This window comes from Vulpes vulpes, chromosome 10, assembly GCF_048418805.1.
Source record: "Vulpes vulpes isolate BD-2025 chromosome 10, VulVul3, whole genome shotgun sequence".
Classification (NCBI taxonomy): domain Eukaryota; kingdom Metazoa; phylum Chordata; class Mammalia; order Carnivora; family Canidae; genus Vulpes; species Vulpes vulpes.
Genome location: NC_132789.1, coordinates 27,956,023 through 27,982,435, shown reverse-complemented (window position 1 = coordinate 27,982,435; position 26,413 = coordinate 27,956,023). Strand labels below are relative to the sequence as shown.

At 39.4% G+C, this 26,413-nt stretch overlaps 1 non-coding gene and 1 pseudogene across 1 annotated transcript; one reads left to right on the top strand and one right to left on the bottom strand.

Moving 5' to 3' along the window:
- The window catches only part of LOC112907491 (sodium/glucose cotransporter 1-like), a 61,982-nt pseudogene that overhangs the window by 14,966 nt on the left and 20,603 nt on the right, over nt 1-26,413 (bottom strand).
- On the top strand, nt 20,688-20,794 carry LOC112907574 (U6 spliceosomal RNA). The gene has a single exon (XR_003232792.1). It is a non-coding gene; the product is annotated as a U6 spliceosomal RNA (small nuclear RNA).

Below are 26,413 nucleotides of genomic sequence, written 5' to 3'. Positions count from 1 at the left end.
TCCAGCTTGGCTCATCTTGAAGAATTGCTTTGGCTTTTCTTTTTTGGTGAAGAGCACCAGAAAGAGTAAATATGTGGGAAATACGAATGTAGATTAGCTTTTGAAAACATTAATAAGAAAAAAACTCTCTGGGATTTATAACATATGGAAGCAAAGCATAGCAATAAGAATAGCAGAGAAAATGAGCAGAGGCTAAATGGAGCTTAAATATTTGCAGGTTCTAGAGTTATCTGGGATATGGTAAAAGATAAAACTTGTACCAGACTATGATATATCAAGGGTGAGAGTAATCTGATCTCTGAGCAGTAAAAAAATAGCTCAAGAATGTTTAACTGACAACTTGTTTAAAGGAAAATATGGAATAACTCCAGTTTTGTTGAGATATAATTGACATATCAGTCTTGATATGAGTCTTAAATTCACTTTTAACTCTTAACAGTTTGTCTGTAAAGTATTTTATGATAATTTTATTTCTATTCTCAGGCCATTTGTCTCCTTTTCTTACCTTTTGTGTAGCATAGCACCTCCAGCACAATGCTGAATAAAAGTGGTTATAGTGGACATATGTGTCTAGTTCCTAAACTCAGAGGAAAAGATTTTCAGATGTAAACATTAGGTATGATATGCGCTATAGGTTTTTCAATATATAAGAGCCAGTGTAGGGCAGCCCTGGTGGCTCCGCGGTTTAGCGTCACCTTCAGGCCAGAGGGGGATCCTTCAGGCCACGTTGGGCTCCCTGCATGAACACTGCTCCTCCCTTTGCTTGTGTCTCTGCCTCTCTCTCTCTCTCTCTCTCTCCGTGTGTGTGTGTGTCTCATGAATAAATAAATAAAATCTTTTATTTTTGTTATTTTTATTATTTTTAAGATTTTATTTATTTATTCATGAGAGACACACACACACGGAGAGAGAGAGAGAGAGAGAGAGAGAGAGGCAGAGACACAAGCAAAGGGAGGAGCAGGGTCCATGCAGGGAGCCTGATGTGGGACTCGATCCTGGGTCTCCAGGATCACGCCCTGGCCTGAAGGCGAGCACTAAACCTCTAAGCCACCCAGGGATTCCCCAATAAATAAAATCTTAAAAAAAAAAAAAAAAAGAACCAGTGTAAAGGAATTCTTTTAAATTTTCTAAGAATTTTTTTTTAAATAAAAGAGGTATTAAACATTCTAAATTATAAATTCATCTATTGTGATGAGTATATGATTTTCTCAAGTTTTTAGTTTGTGGTCAAGGACATTGATTGATTTTTGAATAAAAAAAAACAACTATTGCATTTCTGGAATAAACCACAGATAGTCAAGGTGTATTTTTCTTTTTCTATGTTGCTGGACCTGCTAATATTTTGTTAAAAATTTCTGCATCTGTATTTCTATTGCTATGATATGCATTTCACCACATTTTCTTTAAGCTTTCCTCAGTCTTATTATTTATTTATTTATTTATTTATTTATTTATTTATTTATTTAAAGATTTTATTTATTTATTCATCAGAGACACACAGAGAGAGGTGGAGACACAGGCAGAAGGAGAAGCAGACTCCATGCAGGGATCCTGATGTGGGACTTGATCTCAGAACTCCGGGATCACACCCCGAGCCAAAGGCAGATGCTCAACCACTGAGTCACCCAGGCATCCCCCTCAGTCTTATTTTAAAGATGTTTCTCTTCAATGAAATTTCAGGACATAAAATCAACATACAGTAGCATACAAAATCACTGGTGTTTCTATACCCTAAGAATAAGTTACCTGAAAAAGAAATAAAGGAAATAATCTCAATTACAATAGCATCAAAACCAATAAAATACTCAGGAATAAATTTAAGAAAGGAGGTGTGAAAGATTTCTACGCTGAAAACTGTAAGACATTGATGAGAGAAATTGAAGAAGACACTAATAAACAGAAAGATATTTTGTGTTCATGGACTAGACAAATTAATATTGTTAAAATGTCCATACTACCCAAAGCCATCGATAGATTCAATGCACTCCTTATCAAGATCCCAATAGCAAAAAATAAAAAAAAAAATCCCAATAGTGTTTTTTATAGACATAGAGAAAATAATCCTCAAATTTGCTTGGAATGACAAAAGATCCTGAATAGCCAAAGCAATTCTGAGAAAGAGGAACAAAGCTGGAGGTATCACACTTTAAAAAAAATGTATTTATTTTTTATTGGTGTTCAATTTGCCAACATATAGAATAACTCCCAGTGCTCATCCCATCAAGTGCCCCACTCAGTGCCCATCACCCAGTCACCCCCAACCCCCGCCCTCCTCCCTTTCTAACACCCCTAGTTCGTTTCCCAGAGTTAGGAGTCTCTCATGTTCTGTCTCCCTCTCTGATATTTCCCACTTATTTTTTCTCCTTTCCCCTTCTATTCCCTTTCACAATTATTCATATTCCCCAAATGAATGAGACCATATGTTTGTCCTTCTCCGATTGACTTATTTCACTCAGCATAATACCTTCCAGTTCCATCCACGTCGAAGCAAATGGTGGTATTTGTCGTTTCTAATGGCTGAGGAATATTCCATTGTATACATAAGCCACATCTTTACCCATTCATCTTTCGATGGACACTGAGGCTCCTTCCACAGTTTGGCTATTGTAGACATTGCTGCTAAAAACATCGGGGTGCAGGTGTCCCAGCGTTTCATTGCATCTGTATCTTTGGGTTAAATCCCCAGCAGGGTATCACACTTCTTGATTTCAAACTATCGCAAAGCTATAGTAATTAAAACAGTAGGCACTGGCATAAAAGCAGGTGCATAAAATAATAGAACAGAATTGAAAGCCCAGAAAAAAAACTATGCATATATGATCAACTAATATCAGACAAAGGAGTCAGCAATTCTCAATAAAGAAAAGACAATCTCTTCAAAAAACAGTTCTGGGAAAATAGGATATTCACATGTAAAAGAATGAAACTAGACTCCTCTGTTATACCACTCACAAAACTTAAAGACTCAAAATGGATTAAAGACTTAAAACAAGTCCTGAAACTTTAAAACTCTTAGAATAAAACACAGGGAATAAGCTCCTTGACATGGGTCTTGGCAATGGTTTTTTGGATATGACTCCAAAATCTCAAGCAACAAAAGCAAAAATAAACAAGAGGGACTATGTCAAGCTAAAAAGCTCTGTGCAACAAAAGAAACAACAAAATGAAAAGGCAACCACAGAATGGGGGAAAATATTTGCAAACCACACGTCTGATAAGGGGATAATATCCAAAATATATAAGGAATTCATATACAACTTAAAAGCAAAACAAAACAAAATGCCAAATAATCCAATTAAAAACTAGGCAAAAGACCTGAATAGACATTTTTCCAAAGAAGTTACTCAAATTGCCCATAGATATACGAAACAGTGCTCAACGTCACTAATAGTCAGGAAAATGCACATTAAAACCACAGTGAGCTATCATCTGATACTTGTTAAGGATAGCTATTACCAAAAAGGCAAGAGATAACAAATATTAAGTATTATGAGGATGTAGAGGAATGGGATCCCTTGTATACTGTTGATGGGAATGTAAATTTTTGCAGCCATTATGCAAAAACAGTATGGAAGTTCCTCAAAAAATTAAAAATAGAATTAGCATAATATAGTGATACCACATATGGGTATATACGTAAAGGAAAAAAATTACCGTTAGGAAAGTATATCTGTGCACCCAGGTTCATTGCACCATTACTTACAATAGCCAAGCCATGGAAACAATCTTAAGTGTCCACTGACGGATGTTTGGATAAAGAAGCTGATACGTATATACAGTGGATTATTATTCATCCCCCAAAAAGAAATAAATTCTGCCATTTGTGACAACATACAGGGACCCTGAGGGCATTATGCTAAGTGAAATCAGACAGAGGAAGACAAATACCATATGATTTCACTTACGTGTGGAATCTAAAATCACAAACTCCTAGAAATGGACAGCAGATTGGAGGCTGCCAGAGGTGAAGCATGTATGGAAGAGCTGGACAAAGGAGGTTAAACGGTAAAGCTTCCAGTTATAAGGAAAATAACTTCTGAGGATGTCATGTACAGCATGGTGATTGTAGTTAACACTGTATTGTGTATTTGAAACTTGCTAAGACGTTTAAAAAATTTTCATCACCAGAAAAAAAATTGTAACTATGTGTGGTGATGCATATTAACTAAACGTATTGTGGTGATCAATTCACAATATATGCATATACCAAAGTATTATGTTATACACTTTAAACTTAATCCAGTATATGTCAATTATATCTCAACAGAACTGGAGTTATTCCATATTTCCTTTAAGCAAGTTGTCAGTTAAACATTATTGAACTATTCTTTTACTGCTTAGTCTAGAGATCAGATTGCACTCACCCTTGATATGTCATAGTCTGGTACAAGTTTTATCTTTTACCATATCCCAAATAACTCTAGAACCTGCAAATATTTAAGCTCCATTTAGCCTCTGCTCATTTTCTCTGCTATTCTTGTTGCTATGCTTTGCTTCCATATGTTATAAATCCCAGAGAGTTTTTTTTCTTATTAATGTTTTCAACAGCTAATCTACATTTGTATTTCCCCACATATTTACTCTTTCTGGTGCTCCTCATTCTTCTCTGAAGTTCAGTTCTTTTATCTGGGTTATTTTCCTTTAGCTGGAAGAACTTCCTCTGGTGTTTCTTATGCTGAAAATCTAATGTAACAAATTCTCTCAACTTGTGTTTACCTGAAAATATATTACTTCACTTTCATTTTGGAGAATATTTTTGATGAGTATTGGATTCTAGGTTGGCAGGGTTTTCTCCCCCTAGCACTTGAAGATGTCAATCCATTGTCTTCTAGGTTTTAAAGTTTCTGTTGGAAATTCTATCAGTTTCTCTGATGCTCTCTTGAGAGTAATGTGATTTATTTTCCTCTGGCTGCTCTACAGATTTCCTCTTTATCTTCAATTTTTATCAGTTTCGCTACAATGTAGTCCAGTAGTTTCCTTTGTATTTATCCTACTCATAATTTGTGGAACTTCTTGAATCTCTGGCCAACTATCCTTCAGTCTTGGAAAATTCTTGGCCATTATCTTTTCAAAATTGCTTCTACCCAAATTGTTCTTCTCTTTCTGTGATTCCAATGACATATATATTATTCTTCTGATTGCACACCACGTATATCTTCTTTTTGTGTGTGTTTCAGTTCTGCTATTGTCACTCGATCCAGTGCCAATCCATTAATCATGTAACCTGCTATATCCAATCAGTTGTTAGCCCATCCATTGAGTTATTAATTTCAGATATTTATTTTTCAATTCTAGAAAAGCCTTTTTAACTTATATGAATTCTAATATTCTGGTGAAATTCTCAAGGTTTTCATCTGTTTTGTACACATTTGTATTTTCTTGTATATGTTAATCATGGTTATTTTAAAGTCCTAGATAGCTAACTTCACCTGTTGGTCTTATTATATATATTATTAGTATAAACATAGTGGTTAGTGAGGACATTCTTGCCTCTTCCATTTTAGTTCCTTCACTAGGTATAATGTTGTCTTTTAGGGTAAAATAGACATGTTTTATCACATTGAAATTTACCAAATACTTTCATCATTTAGAGAACAGATACACATAATTTTACTCTTCTGATCTATTAATATGGGGCATTATAATTCTAGATTTCCTAATATTGAACCATCTTGTATTTCTGGAAAAAAGTCCCAGTTGGTAATGAGATATCATTCTTTTAACATTCTTCTAATATATTGTTGGATCTGTGTCTAATATTTTATTTACAATTTTTGCATTGGTATTTAAAAGTAAGATTAGTCTTTAGTTCTAAATTTTTTATGCTATATTTGTTAGGTTTGGGTACATAAATTTCTTGAGTTCCATAAAATGAATTTAAGCCTTCCTTTTTTTTCTATGTCATAACAATTTAAATAAAACTAGTATCCTAGTATCTATTCCTTAAAATTTCTCAGAAAACTGGTTTTAGTTTTATTTTTTTATTTTTATTTTATTTTTAAAAACTGGTTTTAAACTATGGAATGCAGGACACCTGGGTGGCTTGGCGGCTGAACATCTGCTTTCACTCAGGGCGTGGTCCTGGGGTCCTGGGATTGAGTCTCACATCGGGCTCCCTGCATGGAGCCTGCTTCTCCCTCTGCCTGTGTCTCTGCCTCTCTCTCTGTGTCTCTCATGAATAAATAAATAAAATCTTAAAAAAAAAACCCTATGGAATGCTAATCACATTTAAAAGCAAAATCAAGTGCAGGGGCTAAAGATAAAATAAATGAACAACATGCAAGCTGATGTGAGATAAAAGAAATATGTTAGACATAATGTAGGTGAAGTTAAACGTGTGTGGTTTGTGGGCAGCCAATGTAAAATCCCATGGAATAAAGATGAGAACCATGTTTTATACGTATGCATCCCCTACCCTGTGCTTATCATGGTGCCATGTGGTATCATGGTTAACAGCATGGCCCTGACATGCACACATTCTTTTACTTATATTATGTGATCTCAGGTGGATTTCCTTCTCTGAGCCACTTCCCCCACATTGGTACAAATGAGAAAAAGAACAGTAAAACTTACCTTTACACTTGTCACCAGGACTAAATGAGACAATGAAATAATTATGTAAATTTCCATGCAAGGACTATTTTGGGGGATACATTAAACTATGCTAGATTTTTTTTTAAGTCATTGTGATTATAACTTTTTTTTTCCCAAATGGAAACATGTTTCTTTGTGGTTATAAAAACAATACATCTTCATCACAAAACTGCAGCAAAAAAGGTACAACTATACTGTATTTAAACAAGATAATTCTATATACAGTATGATAACCTAAATGTTTCATATAATCACTTCTGGTGGGCATTGTTTTCTTTGACAGCAGTAACTAGAGTGGTTAGAAGAGTCTTTCACCTTCCTGTTACCATGAGCTCCTTTCAGTGGCCATAGGCCGAATCTGGTTATAGATGTCCATTGTGAACAGGGCACTGGCACAGTTGAAAATAGAAGTCAGGGAAGACATAGTACGGACAGCATCAAGCCTCGTATGCCTGGAAGAGAAGGGATATTTCCAGGACCGCCAGCTCTCTGGCCATGCCAGGAGATGCCTTAGGCCTCCCAAGGCACTTTTCTGCATACCACATTTTCTCCTACAAAACATTCAAATTTTATTTGGAGTGGCATTCTGTCTAAGACAGATTAAAGCATTACATTTGTCTTCCTTTGTGATGAGACTTACTAGTTTCTTCCTGTATCTTTATGTCATAGGAGAGCTAACATCTTTTTTTTTTTTTTTTTAAGATTTTATTTATTTATTCATGAGAGACACAGAGAGAGGCAGAGACAAAGGCAGAGGGAGAAGCAGGCTCCATGCAGGGAGCCCGACGTAGGACCTGATCCTGGGACTCCAGGATCACGCTCTGGGCCAAAGGCAGGCACCAAACCGCTGAGCCACCCAGGCGCCCCGGAGATCTAACATCTCTTGAGTTACTTTGTACCAGTCTATTTCCTTGGGCATTGTTAGCCTATAGGATCCTCCTACAGCCCTGTGAGATGGACACCACTGCTGTCCCACTTGTACAGATAAGAAGTCAGAAGCTCAGAGAAGGCTTGGAATGGAGGCGAGGGATGTGATTCCTTGTGCCTCAGTGTCCTCGTCTGTCAAGTGGGCATAAAAGTACCTACCACACAGGACTGTTATTAAGTTAAATTAAGCAGATGGGTTAACATAATGCCTAACAGAGAGCAAGCACTCCTGAAGTGTGAACTATAAACATAACAGTCTAGTATTTTCACCTGAAAGACTGTCTTACTGCAGGGACTTTGTTCCACAGAGACATTTCTATGTATTGATGGGAGACCCTGAAAGTAACCGGAGCCTGAGCTGGAGGCCCACCTCAGCAAGACTCCTACTGTATTCAGTACACTATTTGGCCAGGCAAAGGCTGGTATCCTTGCATCTACTTCCCTTCAGGTGCCCTGCAGCCTACCCTCATTTGAAGCCCTGGGTGCTCTAGGTCAGACTCGGCTGCAGAACCTGGACAACTTCCTTCCTGAACTGTGGGAATGGTCAGGATTTCCCTTGGTCAGATTCCATCTCTCTTGGATTTTATGGAATTGTCTCAACTTTGATCTCCAAAGCTCCCATTGATCTTGAGCTAGTAGAGTACCATTAAAAAATGGTACTATTTTTTTGGCCTTTTTTCGGGGATTTGGGGAAATGGCTGAGGCGAAAGCCATCTCCCTCTTGGTGAACTGCCCACCTCCCTGGCCCTGCACTGGACATGAGCTCTTTGAGAGCAGGACTGGGTTTTGCTCATTTCCGCACTCTCATGGCTTAGGGCGATGCTGGCATAGAGTGGAGCCCTCCTGTGGAATGAATGAGCAAAGGCACCAGCTAAGCCATGGAAGCGAACAATGCAAATCATGGGCACAGGCTGTGCCTCTGAGAGGGTGTGTACTTCGTATAACTGTGTGAGAAATGAAGAGGAGAAATGAAATGAAGAGTGTGTGAGAAATGAAGAGAGAGGAGGCCTGGCTCCTTCCCTCAGGGCAAGCAAGGCTCCCTCTATCTCACTAATATACCCCTCCCCCCCCACCTCAACGGCCAACATTTCTACTCAGAAAGATGGGCTGCCTGGTAGATAAGCCACCTTATCTTTGCTACTAACCATCCACTTAAAGACTGAAGGCACAGCCTCCAATGGGGTCACAGATCGTGGGGTTTCTATGTCAGGTTTACCTCTGACTTCTGGGCAGCAGCTCAACACCAGCACTGGGTGGGCGATGGAGCTGCAGCCAGTTCTGATGCCACAAGAGTTCTTACATATTGAAGGTACATCACATGCCACTTTTATCTGTAAGAGAGATAACAGTCACACCAATGTGTCTGCCTCAGAGCTCTAAAATCTGAGTTGAGGTAAAGGGGAGCAAATTAGGTAACACTGTGTGGATGTTAGATTCTTGATCTACTGGTGACTGTTCTAATTCATGATCCTACACACTCCTCAGGAGCTTGGGGCTGGGAATTAGGCACCTAGGAGACAGATGAATCAGTGTTTCTATCATTTACTGCTTGACCTCCAAGCACATCAGTGTGACCTAGACAAGCCTTCCAGGGACCGCCACTAGGTGTCAGGAAAGCAGACAGATTATTCATCCCCACATACTAATGTGTGAGCAGCTCATAACCTTACTTGCTTTAGCCCTCATGGGGGTGTTATTTCAGAGCATTTGGGAAGAAATTCTGGACAAAGGGATGTAAAGGGAATGAATGTGATATGTCCTTCAGTAGCTACCATCTGAGAAAAAAAAACACAACAAATCAACTTAGATGACAAAGAAGCAGGATATTGCCCCAGTTTATCGGCAGAGCAAGCTATTTGATTGGGGACAGCTCTCCAGCTTAAGCACTGGTTACCAAACATCTTGAGACTAAAAACTTGGGGGGCAGCTGCATCCATTTATATCTTCCCACTCTCCTTGCCTCCTGCTTTGGGTAACAGAACCTCCATGACAGTCAGGGTAGTATAGGAAGGACCCAGGAGCCAGGCCTGGCTGTTCTGGAAATTCCTTTTCCTTGGCCACAATGACTGGTCCCTATCACTCAACTGAGTTCACTAAGACACATCTGGGATTTTTACTGGAACTATTGGGGAAGGAAACATTTTGTAGGAGTTGTTGAGCTGGTGGGCTAGAGGCCTGGTGCTGCTGGCAACCACTTTGCTACCAGATGGCTTGAGGGTAACACTAACTCCAAAGGAAGAGGAGCTAAAAAGGTACACATCATGTTCCATCAAGAACCCCAAATAATACAGTGGTATACATGGAAAACCAGATTTTGAGAATCACACCTTAGTAGTTGGCAGTGTCTGGCCCCTAGCTCTGGCCAGAGGAGAGACCCAGAATCCAGGGCCAAGAGCATTTGGGTTACTGGAAAGGCATACTCTTCCAGGAACACGGAGAGGTGCCAAGCTTCTATGATAAATGGCTTCCTGGCTTTATGCGCCTGGCATGTGCAAATGGATATGTGAGTCTGGCCACTTCTGAGAGCTAGAGACAAGGGGTTCCAGGTTCTTCTCACCCCAAGGGCTCTCTACCAGTATGCTCCATCAAATCTATTTACCCCTTGGTCAGAAGGCTGGAGAAAGTCTGGGTTCTTGAAGCCACTCTAGCTGGAGGGAGAGGCCATTCTGTACTCTTTCTTCCTCTCCCTTAGCTGCTTCCTCTCTAGAGTCCAAGATATATGTGATTCTGCTGGGTCTTCTTCCTCAGTGAGCAAGGTGATCATGCTGTGGAGTGGGATGGGATGGAGAGGCAAGTCTGCAAAGCCCAGGGCACTCTGGGGTCCTAGAGAGCACAGCGGCATATTTCCTAACCTATGAGGAGGCATCGCCTATGAGACCCCCAAACGCCACCTGCAGCCAAAGACCAAATCTGGGAATGCTGAAGCAAAGCCTTTCTCTCTGTTAAAGCTGGAGGGGAATTAGGATTAAAAAAAGAGGCATGTTGGGGCAGCCTGGGTGGCTCAGCAGTTTGGTGCCACCTTCAGCCCAGGGCGTGATCCTGGAGTTCCAGGATCAAGTCCCACGTCGGGCTCCCTGCATGGAACCTGCTTCTCCCTCTGCCTGTGTCTCTGCCTCTCTCTCTCTGTCTCTCTCTCTCTCTCTGTGTTTCTTATGAATGAATAAATAAATAAAATCTTTTTTTTTTAAAGAGGCACGTCTTGGGGCAGACCGAAAGGTGAATAAGGCTTAGAGATATCTCCTACACTTGTTACTTAGCAATAAAAACTGTTTTAGATTCTGCTTGGCCTTGTCAAAGTTCAGCAGCAGCAGACTCCCGTGGAAGCCACCTGCTTTGTTCCAGTGGCTGCACCTAGGAGAAAAAGTTCTCCATTTAGGTTCTTTTTTTTTTTTCCCATGTAGGTTCTATGAATAAACAAACCTGGTACCCTGAGAGACAGCACAGCTAGTAAAACTAGGTTGAAATAGGAATGAGATATGTCCACAGAGCTATCTATGGTAGCTCATTAAGGGAAACAGAGTTTTCTTTTTTTTAATAATAAATTTATTTTTTATTGGTGTTCAATTTGCCAACATACAGAATAACACCCAGTGCTCATCCTGTCAAGTGCCCCCCTCAGTGCCCGTCACCCAGTCACCCCCAACCCTGCCCTCCTCCCCTTCCACCACCCCTAGTTCGTTTCCCAGAGTTAGGAGTCTTTATGTTCTGTCTCCCTTTCTGATATTTCCCACACATTTCTTCTCCCTTCCCTTCTATTCCCTTTCACTATTATTTATATTCCTCAAATGAATGAGACCATATAATGTTTGTCCTTCTCCGATTGACTTATTTCCCTCAGCATAATACCCTCCAGTTCCATCCACATTGAAGCAAATAGTGGGTATTTGTCGTTTCTACTGGCTGAGTAATATTCCATTGTATACATAGACCACATCTTCTTTATCCATTCATCTTTCGATGGACACCAAGGCTCCTTCCACAGTTTGGCTATTGTGGACATTGCTGCTAGAAACAGCGGGGTGCAGGTGTCCTGGCGGAAACAGAGATTTCTAATAGCATTTAATGGAAAGAGCATGGGCCTGAGTCATACCCACTTTGGGGGTTTACATCAAGCTCCCCCTCTGACAATCCTCTTCTGTTCACGAGGGCTACAGGTCTGAGTGAGCAGGGACAACAGCTGTCAGGTCTCCAGCACAGCACCTGGCACACAGGCATGTGTGCCATGATTATGTCCACAACTCAAGGGGAGCAAATAAGCCTTCCCATGGATCATGTGTCCAAGCCCTGGTGGAGGCTGGGCTCTGGGTGTATAGAACCCTGGTTGGCTCTTCCTTAGCTGAGCTTTTCTCATGGGGTTTCTCTCTTGCCACGGACATCCTGCCAGACTTTTGTTTGGCTGCACCCTTAATCTGAACCCCTTAGCTCCCTAGAAAGCAATCTGGGGCATCTCAACACCCCCCAGTACTCTCCAGGTCTCTAAGAAAAGAGAAGGCGATCCGTGTGAACACATCAGCATTAAGGGTTTACTGGGGAACAAGACTTGGCTGATCATTCCTGGCATCACTATGCTGAACATGGGCAGCAGCTTCAGGTACCCGCAGAGGACACAGCCACCTTTCACGTGAGACATGTTCTTCCCTGCCAGGCATCGCTGAACAAAAATCTGCCGAGTTAACACAGATGGGTGAGGTGGGGGTGATGGTTCTATTGGAGTCTATCCAGCCTGGGTCATCTCAGCACAGCAGACAGGACAATTGTGACCCTGTTGTGGCAGCAGGATGTGCCCTCTGGTGGGTTTTCTGCTGAGCTGCTCGCCCCAATCATCCAGGCATCTCCAGGGCATCCAGGGCCAGAGGAAGTGCATGTGACCAATGAGCATGTTTTGCTCGGCGCACAGTTGCCTGAGGGGACAGGAATGGTGTGTGTGACCTTGGCCTCATTGTTAGCACTGCACGCCAATTATGGAGGCACAGTGCTTACAAGCTGTCCCCTGGCAAGGACAAGCCTCCCTCCTGGAGGCCACAGACTGCCCCTGCCAGGCAGAAGGAAGAGGGCCCTTGTGACATCAATTAAAGCAAAGGTGGGTTCCTGGCACCAAAAGAGTTTTCAGAACAGGGGCCAATTTCATTCATCTAAATTGAAATGAAATAGTAGAGAACTTTCAAATGCAAAATCTCCTAGGAGATGTTTCACAACCCATTTCATGGTGCTCCTGCCATAAGAAGCGGTGTGCACTCAAGCCGAACAGAGCAGTACAGCTGGCAGGTGGAGAAGCATTTAAGAAAGCAAACAAAGATATGGTCCAGTGCGTCACAACAATGCAGTTTTATGTATGTACTAAAAGTATGTTTCTGAAGAACATTTAGATAATGGGGAAAATGCTCACAGTGTGATGGTAACTAAGAGGCATACAGGATACAATAGCAGCATATATACTGTGAGTCTACACCAAGAAAAAAGTGCATAGGAATAAACCAGCACGGTAATAGTGATTCATGCTGGCATGGTAAAATTAACAGGCAGGACTATCATTTTCCTCTTTAGGTTTTCTTTCTTTTCCAAATGCATCATTTTAATAATAGGAGGAGGAATTCCAAAGCTGTCCTCCTCAAGCAACAGGTCCTGCTTCTTGAGAGATTAGCAACTGTCACCCAGTTGCTAACCTCTCAGTGTACATGGGCTCCTGCAGAGCAGGTGGGTGGGCAGCCACGCTGCATTTCCTGGCTTTTGGTTAGCCCTCTGCACAGAAGAGACAGTCTCTCAAGGGAGGGGATGAACGATGATGGCAAGGGCAGAAATTGGACTCTCATTCTGAGGGAAGGGTGATCATAAAAGCCACGTAGAAATCCCATGTAGAAAGCCCTAAGCATTTTTGTATGTTGTCATATATTACAAAGTGGGGCAAGGAGAGAATTATTGTTTCAAAATGGCAGGGGGCCAAAGTCAACGATTTTCCATCAGTTTGTTTGCCTCTTTTAATTAACAATTTTTCTTTAGTCAATTTCTTTACCAGTTAGTAGTTTTATATTCTACTTCTGTGGGTTTATTTTAAAGATTTATTTATTTATTTATGTGAGAGAGGGGAAGGGGAGGGGCAGAGAGAGAGGGAGAGGGAGAAAATCTCAAGCAGACTCCACACCGAGTATGGAGCCTGACCTGAGGCTCCATCTCACCACCCTGAGATTGTGACCTGAGCTGAAATCAAGAGTCAGATGATTAACCAACTGAGCCACCCAGGAGCCCCACTACTTCTATGCTTTTAATCATGGCCCTTCAATTTTTTTTAAAGATTTATTTATTTATTCATAACAGACACAGAGACAGGTAGATACACAGGCAGAGGGAGTAGCAGACTCCTTGCAGGGTGCCTGATGTGGAACTCGATCCCGGATCCTGGGATCATGCTCTGACCCAAAGGCAGAAGCCCAACTGCTGAGCCACCCAGGTGTCCCTCTAATATGTTCTATAGAACAAGTAAAATAGATTTCAGCTTCCTTCTTACACAGAAGAGAGAAATTGGTTCTTTCTTAGCCATAGTTTAGAAAGGGATGTGTCATGTGTCATCAGTGGTGACACTATCTAAATTTTTGAGATTGTTGTCATATGTGGGACAGACTCTTTACTGAGCTTCTGTCAGCATGTGATAATATCCATAATCTGGGCATTTTGGGTTTTCTTTGTGAACTGATTAAATTTTAGTACTCTGAAGTGAGGTCAGTCATTAACTAGTTTTTCAATATAAAGAGTTTTGTAAAGAGTTTTCCATTGTCTTGATTTCATGAGAAACCAGTGAGAAACTCTTTGTATTCTTCAAGATGTTTAAGATTTGCTTCTCTTTCTTTTTTTTTGGCCCTTCAAATTTTGACAAAGACACAACTTCAAGGCTAAAGTAAATCAGCATCCCCACCCTTCTGAATAATTTTGAGTCCATGGACAGATTTAACTCCAAACAGAGGTCCAATATTTTAGTTTTGTCCTGTTTTTCACTTCTTGTATTTGTAATTGCTATTCTTCAACCAATTTGCTCATGTATCTGTTAATATCTTTGCTAACTATTCCTTCTTGCTCATGAGTATTTCCTTTTTCTTTATGTACCTCTTTCAGTCCTTCTTTAGGGAAGGTTATGTCCTGATTTTGCCCTTGGTCATGAATAATACCTTAGCTGGGCATGTACTTTATTTTTTCATTTATTATTTTTTTTTCAAATTTAATTTTCCAACAAATAGTATAACGATCAGTGCTCATCTCCTCACGTGCTCTCCTTAATAGGCATGTACTTTAGAGGTGACATTATCCTCAATGACTCAAAATTTTACTCCTCTATCTTTGGATTACATTGTTGGAACTGAGAAGTCTGTTGTTGGTATAACTGTCTTCTTTTAGCAGGAAACAACAAATGTTGGAGAGGATGTGGAGAAAGGGGAACCCTCTTACACTGTTGGTGGGAATGTGAACTGGTGCAGCCACTCTGGAAAACTGTGTGGAGGTTCCTCAAAGAGTTAAAAATAGATCTGCCCTACAACCCAGCAATTGCACTGCTGGGGATTTAACCCAAAGATACAGTTGCAGTGAAACACTGGGACACCCGCACCCCGATGTTTATAGCAGCAATGTCCACAATAGCCAAACTGTGGAAGGAGCCTCGGTGTCCTTTGAAAGATGAATAGGTAAAGAAGATGTGGTTTATGTATACAATGGAATATTCCTCAGCCATTAGAAACGACAAATACCCACCATTTGCTTCGACATGGATGGAACTGGAGGGTATTATGCTGAGTGAAATAAGTCAATTGGAGAAGGACAAACATTATATGGTCTCATTCATTTGGGGAATATAAAAAATAGTGAAAGGGAATAAAGGGGAAAGGAGAAAAAATGAGTGGGAAATATCAGAAAGGGAGACAGAACATGAAGACTCCTAACTCTGGGAAACGAACAAGGGGTGGTTGAAAGGGAGGTGGGTGGGGGGTAGGGGTGACTGGGTGATGGGCACTGAAGGGGGCACTTGGTGAGATGAGCACTGGGTGTTATTCTATATGTTGGCAAATTGAACTCCAATAAAATAAAATAAGTATAAAAATAATAAAAAATAAAAATATGTTTAAAAAACCCCCCAAAACTGTCTTCTTTTATTGGTAGTCTTTCCTCTTAGGTGCCTTTCAAAGTCTTCTCCTTGTCTTTGATATTCTGAACTTTCATTATGGTTTCATTCTTTTTCTTTGTGTGGATTTGTAAGTTATTTCTGCTTGAGATTCACCATGATTCTAGAATCTGATGCTTCCTGTCTTTCAGCAATTGTAAGAATTCTCAGCCATTTTCTCTTAAAAGAGTGCTTCTCTCTCCTTTCCTTCTGGAACTCTAATGAAATATATTTTAATCCTGATTCTCTCTTCCATGTCACTTGGTTTCTCTTTCACATTTTCCAGTTTTGTGCTTTCAATTTCTTCAGTTCTCACTTTCATATCACTATTTTTTTTTCCTTCAGCTGTATTTAATCTGCTATTTTTTAAAGTTTTTTTTTTTTTTTTTTTTTTTTAAGTAACCTCTACACATGCAACGTAAGGTTCAAACTCACAACCCTGAGATCAGGAGTTGTATGCTCCTCCAACCAAGTCAGTCAGGTGCCCCTTTAATCTGCTATTTTAAGTTACTAAGTTTCACGTTTCAATGAGCATATTTTTCACTTTCAGAAGTTTGAGTTTTCAAATCTGATTATTTTTGATAGAATGGTGTTAAGGTTTTCAGTTCCATTTTTAGTTCTTTAAACACGCTTTATTTTTTGTATTTGGCATCTAATACCTTGATTTTCTGAAGTTTAGGGGGTACTAATTCTGCTGTTTCTTGCTCAAGGTGGTTTGATGCATCTATGCTTTTTCCATTTTGGCTAAGGGGCTCATGTTGAACAGGCATTTATGGGAATCCTGCAAGATCTAAGTCAAGGGTGCAACCCTCCAGGGAGAATCTGCCATTACTCCCGCGAGGTCAGTGTGTAGCAAATTTTGGATGAATGTATGTTCATTTCTTCCCACAAGTTTTCCCTGATCATACAGGGAATTAAGTTAAATTAAAATTTTAAATTAAAAACCTCAAATGTAGACTCCTAACTCTGGGAAACGAACTAGGGGTGGTGGAAGTGGAGGTGGGTGGGGGGTGAGGGTGACTGGGTGACAGGCACTGAGGTGGGCACTTGACGGGATGAGCACTGGGTGTTATTCTATATGTTGGCAAATTGAACACCAATAAAAATAAATTTATATAAAAAATAAATAAAAACCTTAAATGTACAGGGAAGCTGGTGTGCCCTTGTGAATTTTCAGGGGAGACATTTTTCCTCCTCCTGGGACTCCACTTGAGGCATTTTGTTTTACTGCTGTTTCTCTTTGCTGGTGGCCAGCTATTTTACTGGTCTATCTTTTCACTTTTTATAGCCTTCACTCTTCACTGCTCATGAATTCAAGGCCTTCCTCCTGTTCTTGCCTGGCCAGTTAAATCTAAGCCTTGGAAATCCCAGTTTAGTAAATGCTGTCAGGGGACCATTGGTGTCCAGTGTCCTTGTCGGTTTAACTCTCTTGAGTTCAGTTCTCTTTGTTTTTTTCAATCTCCGGAGACTTTCTTCCTTTCTTATGAGCTTTCCTATGAATATAAAAAGATGCTTGTTACATTTTACCCAGTATAACTAGAAAATTTTGTTTTTGAAGGTAGTTCAGGAAATTGTTTGCCTACTATCAGATGTGGCAGGCCAGGGAGAACTTTTAAAGCTGTAGAAGAAATTGAAAAGAAAAATATAGAAAGATTTTTCTTATCTTTTAGGTTAAGTAGCATCATTAAACATATAATAAATAGGTGGGCAAGAATACAAATTTTAAAAACCCAGAGCTACATTATAGAGAATACCCATATGTTGTACTCTGGATCTCATCTTGTTTCTTATCTGCCCACTCACTACATTTTAAAGACCTCTTAGTGCTGCTACATTTCATCTAGTCCATCGCTTCTATGACTGCATAGTATTCCATAGTATCACTGCTCCCCCTGCCATTTCATTTGCCCACTCTGGAGTCACAAGCACAGTCAACACTGTGATTGATGGTATAGTCCCTCATGAACTTGCATGAGGATATTTTAGGTAGCTTCTGAGGAACACCACTGCTAGCTCAGAGTACAATATACCTACTTTTATCAAATACTGCTGGATTATCCTCCAGAATGGATTTACACCAGTCTATATGTCCACCAGAAGTACACAAGAGTTCCATATCCACAGCCACATCCTCTCCAACACTTGGCATTATCAATCTTTAATTTTTGCCAGTATCCTTGTGGTTTGAAGTTGCACTTCCCTCAAAACTCTGGGTTATATGCTTATTTTATGCTTGTTTTAATTTCCTTTTTTATAAATTGCCTGTCATTATTTTTACCCACATTTCCACTGGAACTTCTTTTTCTTGTGGATTTGCTACTAGTCTCTTGTTTATGATAAACATTTCTAATAACCTCTCTCATCTGTCATCTGTCAACTTTGCCTATGGTACTTTAAAAAAATATTTTACTTATTATTCATGAAAGACACACACACACACAAAGAGGCAGATACATAGGTGGAGGGAGAAGCAGGCTCCCTGTGGGGAGCCCAGTGCAGGACTTGATCCCAGGACCCCAGGATCATGACCTGAGCTGAAGGCAGGCGCTCAACCACTGACCCACTCAGGCGTCCTTCCACATTTAAATCTTTAACCTCCCTGACCACCTTTATACTAAGTGTTCAGTAGGTGAAGTTTTGTTACTCCAAATAGTTGGTTTTCTGACAACATCAAAGAATATGTATCTTCCCCACTGACTTCTGAAGCCTTCTTGGATACATATTAAATTCCTACAAGTACAAGAATCTGTCTTGACCTCTTTATTCTGCTCCACTAGTCTGTGTGTCTATTCTTGGCTATTTCAAACTGTTTTCATTACTGCTACTTTGCAGATGTTTAAAATCTGGTTTGGCAAGTTCCCCCTCTTTGTTCTTCAGTTTCAAACTTGGGTTAGTGATTTGTGGCATTTTCTTCTTCTTTTTTTTTTTAAATCATGATATAACACATGAAAGTACACTATAGCACATTAAAAGCATTAAAAGCATATACTGTAACAATCATCCAAATTCAGATGGAACTTTGCAGGTACCCCAGAAACCTTTTTGTGGCTCTTTTTTTTTAAATAAAAATTGAGGTGAAATTCATGTAATATATAATTAACCATTTTAAACAATTCAGTAGCCTTTAGTGTATTCCCAATCTTATGCAATCATCACTTCTAATTTCAAAACTTTTTCATCACCCTGGAAAAATACTCATATCCATTAAGCTGCCCCCTTCCACTCCTCCTCTCCTAGCCCCTGGCAAGCACTAATTAGATTTCTGTCTCTATGGATTTGCCTACTGTGGACATGTCATATAAAAGGAATCATACACTAGGTGATCATTTGTGTCTGGCTTCTTCTACTTAGTATGTTTTTGAGATCCATCCAAGTTATAGCATATGTCAGCACTCCATTCCTTTTTATGGCTGAGTAATGTTTCAATGAATGGATATACATTCTGTTTATTTATTTATTCATTCATGAGTGAACATATTGGTTGTTTCCACCCTGTGGTAATTATAAATACTGCTGCCACATTGAATTTTTTTTATCTGAACCCCTTCCCTTGCTCCAGAAATGACTGCTTTCATGATTATTTTATTTCTTTCTTGCTTTTCTTTATATTTTTTTGCCAGTTACTGTGTATTCCTAAATGACATAAGTTAGCATTGCCTGTGGTTAACTTTTAAAATGTAATCATGCAGTTCCTAGCCTTATGTGTCTAGTTTCCTTAATTTGGCATCAAGATGGAAGATCATCCATATTATTGTGTATAGCTGTACTTCCTTTTTATTTTTTATTGCCTTTTTACCATATATTTCACAATTAATTTAATGATCTACCATCAATAGTGAGGTATATAATTTTTAGAATATGTTTAAGTCCTTAAAAATCCAATTGAAATACTGGTTGGTTACATTTAAGTTATAAGCTCAGTTGGGGAGAACTGACATATTTTTCATGCCCAAAAGGATTGTGTTTTATAGATAGTGATAGTTAAAAATAATAATAAAAAAGGAAATAGCTGATGTGTTATAGATGGGGCTGTGAGTTCCTTTTAACAGGTTTAACCTGTTAATTCCTTTTAAACAGAATTTCTTATCAAATTCTTTATGCAATAAATAAAGCCTAGAAAGGACACCTGATCACTGAGCGCAGACAGGCTGACTGTTGCCTGTGGTTGGAGAGACTGGACAAATACCCACCATTTGCTTCAACGTGGATGGAACTGGAGGGTATTATGCTGAGTGAAGTAAGTCAATCGGAGAAGGACAAACATTGTATGTTCTCATTCATTTGGGGAATATAAATAATAGTGAAAGGGAATAGAAGGGAAGGGAGAAGAAATGTGTGGGAAATATCAGAAAGGGAGACAGAACATAAAGACTCCTAACTCTGGGAAACGAACTAGGGGTGGTGGAAGGGGAGGAGGGCAGGGGGTGGGGGTGAATGGGTGACGGGCACTGAGGGGGGCACTTGACAGGATGAGCACTGGGTGTTATTCTGTATGTTGGTAAATTGAACACCAATAAAAATAAATTTATTATAAAAAAAAAGAAAGAAAGAAAAAAAAAGAGACTGGGAAAGTCTGGAATGTACTGAGAACCACCAGCTTCCAATGCTGTTGCTACAACTGCACTGTCTAGTTACCTGATCAGTACACCAGTAGTACAAGGAGAAGGTAAGGACGCCAAAGACATTCCAGGCCATGGGAAGTCTCCAGTGATGGGATATGGAAAGAAGATATGGAAAAAATCCAGGTGAGACAAAAAACATTCTGGCTTGGCAGTCCAATTTCCTTCATGGATTAGGTTTGGCTTACTGCCTGGGTATTTATACAGTAGCTCCTGGTATCCTCCCACTTCCTGAAAGGCTTAAAACATCATAAAATTTATCAGTACCTTAAACTACACAGTAATACATGTTTGAAGACCCAAGATTATGAAGTGAGGCCCAGTTTCATTGTCTGTACCTAGTATAAAAAGCACAATGGACTAAACAATAGTCAAGACGATATGTGCCTAAGAAAAGACATCATCTTGTGCTTGCTTTGGCAGTACATATACTAAAATTGGAATGATACAGAGAAGATTAGCACGGCCCCTGCACAAGGATGACATGCAAATTCATGAAACATTCCATATTTTTAAATTTAAAAAAATAAAGAAAATAAAATCTTTAAAAGAATAAAATAAAGATTTGATCCTTTCTATCAAAACAAACAAAAACAAAACAAAACAAAAACAAACAATGACAACAAAAAGAAAAGACATCATGTCTTCCGAAGAGAAACAAAAGTATAGTGGACATTGGTGGTTGTGTGTCCACACCCCTTCTCTCACTTCTAGAAGCAGAGTCCCTCTTCCCACTTGAATGCCATACTGTGTGGCTTAGGTGGGCCTCGTCAAACTGTCCACCAGCCCAATCTGGTGTGTGCCCTAGGCCTGGCCAATGCTCTCTGACCCATGGGAAGCAACTGGTGTGTCAGGAATGGATACGGGCTAATTGGAATCTGTCCCATACTTACATGAGCCAGGAAGGTACTTATTTGCTTATATTGGTTTCGAACTAAAGTGCTATCACAAGCTCTCTAAATAATCTTGATTAAAATAAAAGTTAATATTCACTTTCCTGCAATGCCAATAAAATATTTATAAAACGTCATACTTGAAAATTTCCTCATAGTCTATGACATTTATCTCTCAATATCCTAAGTGTTATACAATTTTAACATTAAATAAAAAGTAGTTTTTAAAAGATTTACCTATTTAGATAGAGAAAGAGAGAACGTGAGTGGGGGAGGATCAGAGGAAGAGAAAGAATCTCAAGCAGACTCCCTGCTGACCGTGGAGCCTGGCACAGGGTTTGATCCTAGGACTCTGAGATCATGACCTGAGCTAAAATCAGGAGTCAACCAACTGAGCCACCCAGGTGTCCCTAAAGAAAAATATTTTTTAAAAGGCACAAAACACCCATAATTCCAGTTACTTAACTTAAGCCCTTTTATTTTGGCATAGTAAATCATGTTCCTTTGATATAGACTTGATTTTTGAAATGCATTCAGAATCATTTGAAGTCAAAACTAGTCAATGAAAGAATACTGTCTGATTATAAAATGAATAAGACACCTCATGGCACTTCTACAAATGAATTTCATGTGGGTTAAAAAAAGGTAAAATACAAAAGTACAAAGTTAACAGAAAAAAAACCCAGAATATTTTTATGAACTTGAGTTAGGCAGCACATTCTTAGACAAGATACAAAAAAAGAAAAGGATACTTGATAAATTTGATCTAAAATTTATATGACTGAAATCAAGTTAAAAATTTGTCAGACTAAAAGATGAGATTTGTGTCATGTATAAAGAACTCCTATACAGCAACAGGCAAAGGAAACTACTCAGAAAAAATATGGTAGAGGATATGAATGGGTCATTCACAAAAGAGGAACTACAAATGGCCACCAAGTGTATGAAATTATATTCCACCTCACCAGTCTGTAAACTTCCAATTAAAACAAGAATGAGATACTTTATTTTTTACCTATTTGGCAAATTTTTAGAAAGTCTTAAAACATCAATTTTTGGCTGCAAATTTAGGGAACACATATTCTCACATATATTTCTGAGACTATAAGTTAATACACCTACTTTGGAGAAAAATTTGGGGTATTCCTCAACAAGCTGGGTTTATTCCAGGAATGCAAGATGGAGTTAACATTCAAAACCAAGTCAATATAATTCACTGTGTTAAAAGGATGAAGGAGAAAAATAATATACCTTTCTCAGTAGAAGTGGAAAACATACTTGCTACAATTCAAAACTTGTTCATGATAAACAATTGTAGCAAACTAGGAATAGAAGCGAACTTGTTAGTCTGGCAGAGTATCTACAAAAAATTGACAGCAAATAATTTATTTAATGGTGAAATATCCAAGGTTTCCCTGCTAAATCAGGAATGAGACAAGGATGCCTGTTATCTCTACTTCTATTCAACACTGTACCAGTGGCCCTGGCCAGTGTACTAAGTCAAGAAAAAGATACAAAAGGTAAAAATTTGGAAAGTGAGGAAACAAAAAGGTAACTTCTTGACCTGGATGCTTGTTACCAGAGTGTGTTCACTTGGTGATAGTTCATCTAGCTACACACTTTGACTTGTGCACTTTTCAATAAAGTTTATTACAAGTACACAACCAAAAAGACGTAGTAGATCTCTATTCACAGACATAGAAATTTGCCCAAGGTTTAGTACCATAAGTGGAAAAACAGGCCACACATTTTGTTTTGTTTCTATCTATATACCTATTTCATAGATTAAAAAAATGATTGTATATATGAAGAATATCTCTGGAAGGATATGCACGAAACTCTTAATAATGGTTGTCTTTGGGGAGTTCAACTGAGAAACTGAGGGCAATGAGTATTTTATGGCATTCATTTTTGTTTTGTTTACCTAAAAATCAAAAATCAAAAATTGCAATTGTATATACATGGGGGGGTCTCATGGTGACTAGTTACAACAACACTCATTTGGATGTACAAGTTCTTGTATATTTTGAAAAGAAAACCATTATTCCATGACTTTAACATAGTTTACTTACTGAAGGAGCATGAATGCTCCAATTTTAAAAATATCATTACTTTTCTCAGAAAATACCAGTCTGTTTGGGCTACTATCAAATACCATACCATAGATTGGGTGACTTATAAACTACAAATACTTACTTCCCACAGTTCTGGAGGCTAGGAAGTCTGAGATCAAGTGCTGGTTGAGTGGATGTCTAGTGAGGATCTCCTTAGCTCACAGGTGGCCATCTTCTCACTGTGTCCTCAAATGGTGGGAACGTGAAGGGGTTCTCTGGAATCTCTTTTATGAGTACTAATGCCATCCATGAGCACTCTGCCCTCAAGACCTAATCACTTCCCAAAGGTCCCACCTCCGGATACCATCAGAATTGGGGGTTAGGATTTCAACATGTGAATTTTTGGTGGGGGCAGACAAACATTCAGTCTAACAGTAAAGAATATATAATCATTTAGAGGTAGAGTTGCTAACATTAAATGGAATATTCCACCTGCTGCAAAAGTTTAATTGGATGTCATTTGCAACTATTGAGGTGAACTTGACAGGTTGAAAAAATGTTGATATTTAATACTAATAAACATTAAACACACTAATGGCTTAGTGTGTTTTATAGAGTTTTGTCACTCAAATTAGTCGTTGGTTCCCAGCTTATTAAAAAATTCCTTGACTCATGTCTGACATGTATTTTGTGTTCCAGTAATATAGCACTGAGTGCACTTGATGGCACACTAATGCTTACTAAATGGTGAGACTGAGGATTATGTGACTCTGATTGATTCTATAATTTCTCATTCAGTGGGGCTCAACAACATGCTCTATGGAGCCATAGTCCTTCAACTGTATTCACATATTATTTCAATAATTTTTCAATACCCGAGCCAACAATTGTTCCTTCTAGATTTATGTAAGACTAATCTCTGACCCGTGGAACAGTGCATAACACCAACCTCACTAAGGTTATTATCACTAAGGTCATTATCCTAGTGGAAGGAATCTTCCATTTTAAGTAAGTGTACTTGCCATTACAGGTGTTGTAATATGTTAGTTCACATATTGGGCTTTGGTGTTTAGAGACTCAGCTATGAGTTCTGCTCTTGGTGTGTCTCATGAGCAAGTTACTTAGCTGAATAACTCAGTTTCCTCATCTGTAAAATGGAGATAACCATTGCAGTTATGCATCATGGTGGCTATGGTGATTAAATGAAGCAAATATGGATAAATGGCTACCTGGTAGTACATGATACTTGATTCATATTAGCTACCATTTTCATTCTTACTACTTAATAGTAGTAAGCAACTATTATGTGCCTCAGGATACAATGGTTTTGGTTTTTGAGAAGTTTTGGAGCTGGGAGGTATGAGTTATTTATGTGATACAATCAATGAACAATCAGGGTATGTATCACAAAAATATTAAGTCATATGTAGTAGTGATGTGAGTCCACAGAAAAAAAGACATGTAAATGGAATAAATATAAAACCACACTTTTGGCAGAGGGTGGAAGTGCCTTCTGTTGACCTTGATGGGTGGATTTAACTGTGTGAATGAAAAGGAAAGGGGCTTCTAACTAGAGAGGAAGAGCACTGACAGAGGCATAGAGATGGGGATGAGAGTGGCAGGCCACTTGACACTGTCCCAAAGGACTAGAGTTTATCATTGCCACTCCTATTTCTTGACTCTTCTGTCTTTCAAAGTGAGCAGAATTTCCCCCTCAGCCTGTCCTCAACTTTTCAGGTGATTTGAGACAATGTTCTTGGGTTCTGAGGGCCTCAGTCTTTTCATTGGTGAGATGAAGGTCCTGAAGTGGCCCTAGGCAACAATCAGACTCAAAGATTCCATTCATGGTGTCCAGTCTGCCAAGATTGACTTACCAAAGCCCATTACCAAGATTGATCCCAGAACCATAACAATAGCATGTAAGATATCAGTGTAAACCACAGCTGCAAAACCACCTGAATAGAGAGGAGAAAGAGAAACAAAAACCACATTTGAGACTCTGTTGAAAGTCACTTCTGTATCCTTATTCTACATGCTTGTTTCCTCCAAGATTGCTCCATTCACACCTTTTGTACCTGTAAGTCAGTAGGTCTTACAATACAATGTTTAGTCTTTGTACATACGGTTTTCTCTCTTTAATATACCTCATGATCTTTTGCTGGATTCTTATCTTGCCCTTCTGTATCCCAATTTCCCTTTACTTCCCATTTTTTTGATGAATGAAAAGCTGGTAGTTTTCCTAAACAAAAAAGTACATCTTTAATCACAAAATCTCAGTTTGGAAGCAATGGTTAGCAGCATCTCTGGCTGTTATTTGCTCCATGCCAGTAGTTAGCCCAGTTGTGACAAATAAAAATGTCTCCAGACATTACCAAATGTCCCCTGAGAAGAAACCCCCACTCCCACTCCCTGGTGCATTGACAGTCACTGACTGAGTGCATTCCACTCCCCACTCTGTTTCTCCCCATTCAGACAGTGATGAACTGCCAGGGACACTCAACAGTGTCCAAGATTTGCACTGTGACTAGAAAAAACAAGTGACGAGAGCCCCTACTCTCAAAATCTAGGCAGAGCCTCTTGGACAGGACCGCTTACATAGATGATCCCATCTGATGGCTTGCCCAGGTTACCAGGTGACCAAGATGCCTGAAGCTGCTGCCTCTTCCTCATTCCTTTTCTGTTTCTATGCTATTAGCTAGCAGTCTGCAGTGTCAGGCCTTGGCCCACCCCAAACATGATCACTGCCATCCTCGCCAGTGTCCTTAGAAAGCCTTCCACTGGCCTGACCTGATTTCTAGAGGTAGGACACCACTTAGGCACCCTGCCACAATTATTTTCACTGTTCCACCCCTTTGGGCCTAGTAATGTGATCTATAGACTTAGGGAAAATGCAAAATCTGGAGACTCCTGCCTAAATGTCTACTAGCACTCCACTATGAGAAGAACTTTTGTGCCAATATAAATATATGTGTGATTACAGTAACCTCACCTGTGATGGTATAAATGCCAGTAATTGTCAGCAAGACTATGGTGGCCAGGTAGACATCTAACCCCAAAACCAGTCTCATGAACATGGCACCAGTACAGATCTCTACCTGAAATGAGTAAAAGGTGACAGGCTGCATTTGCATTTCCAGCTCATTCAACAGCAACATCGTAAAGACCCTAGAGCCATCTGCAGGAAGT